Source organism: Sapajus apella, unplaced genomic scaffold (genome assembly GCF_009761245.1).
Source record: "Sapajus apella isolate SASKATOON/1434 unplaced genomic scaffold, GSC_monkey_1.0 scaffold36, whole genome shotgun sequence".
Lineage (NCBI taxonomy): Eukaryota > Metazoa > Chordata > Mammalia > Primates > Cebidae > Sapajus > Sapajus apella.
Window position 1 is genome coordinate 18,003,893 of NW_022436976.1, and position 1,345 is coordinate 18,005,237.

Consider the following 1,345-nt stretch of genomic DNA (forward strand, 5'->3'; position numbering starts at 1 on the left):
TTGGATTGGGTTTCAACATACTCCTGTAGCTCAATGATCTTCATTCCTATCCATATTCTGAGTTCTATTTCTGTCATTTCAACTATCTCAGCCTGGTTCTGAACTCTTGCTTGAGAGATGATGCAGTCATTTGGTGGAAAGAAACCACTCTGGCGTTTTCAGTTGTCAGTGTTCTTACACTGGTTCTTTCTCATCCTTGTGGGCTTATGTTCTTTCAATCCTTGAGGTTGCTGACCTTTGAATGAGTTTTTTTTTTCTTTTATTCTATTTGATGTCCTTGAGGGTTTGATCATGGTATGAGGTGGATTCAGCTGACTGGCTTCATTTCTGGAAGATTTTTCGGAGCCAAGGCTCAGCTCCCAATTCCTGTACTATATGCTCTAACTCTGAGGGATTTGTGATGGGCCCTGACTCTGTTTTCTGGCTTCTCAAAGTTAGAAACTCACTGCACCTGGGTTGTAGTGAGGCGCTCCCAGACCACTGGTCACTATACTCTAGTGGGTAGTGTCAGCCAAAGCATTTTGTAGTGCAGTGATACTGGGATCCATTCTCATTCACAGGTACCAGCAGCAGTGGTAGTGGCAACTGTAGCAGGATGCTAGGGTGCCTGCCTCCCTGAGGGTGTTCACCACAGTGATGGAGGCAATGCAGCTGTGTGGAGCATGTGATGACAGGGTGCATGGCTGCACTGATTCTCTGTGCCCTACAAGCAGAGAAGGCTCATAGGCTTATACAAGGTTCAGGTCTACGAGCCGTCTCTGTGCCCTACAAGCAGGAGTGATTGCTCAGGGCAGGGTGGGATCTGTTGTTCTCTGCCCCTAGGTTCACTCTTATAGCAGTGTTAGTGCAAGGGTAGGGCACCGTTGGGGGTGGGGCTGGCACTGTGCCCATCAAGGCTCCATCTGCAATGACGGTCAGCAGCGAGAGGGGGTTGGATTGCACTTTTGTGCAGCAGTGGCAGGGAAAGAGGCACATACACTGGTGAACTGGCAGGGCAAGAAAAGCAAAACCTGCCTGCAAAGACACACACCAGTGAAGCAATGTAGAGACTTACTGTGGGCCTGGGGGAAGCTGCAGCATGAGGAGGGAGTGTGTGGGCTGGCGTGTGGCTATGAGGGCCACCCAGCTAGAGCTCTCAGGCAGTCAAGCACAGCACAGAAACTATGATGTGGGCCCCCAGAGCACCTGAGGTTGCCCTGCAAGCAGGCATGGCTAGGCTAGGGCCTCATGAGAGGCCAGCAGAACAAGGGGTGCTTGGGTTGGACCAGCTTCAACAGATGGGCAAGACCACCCTACAGAGTTCAGGACCAACAGTTCCCCTGGGGCTAAAGTCTCCTATGGGAGT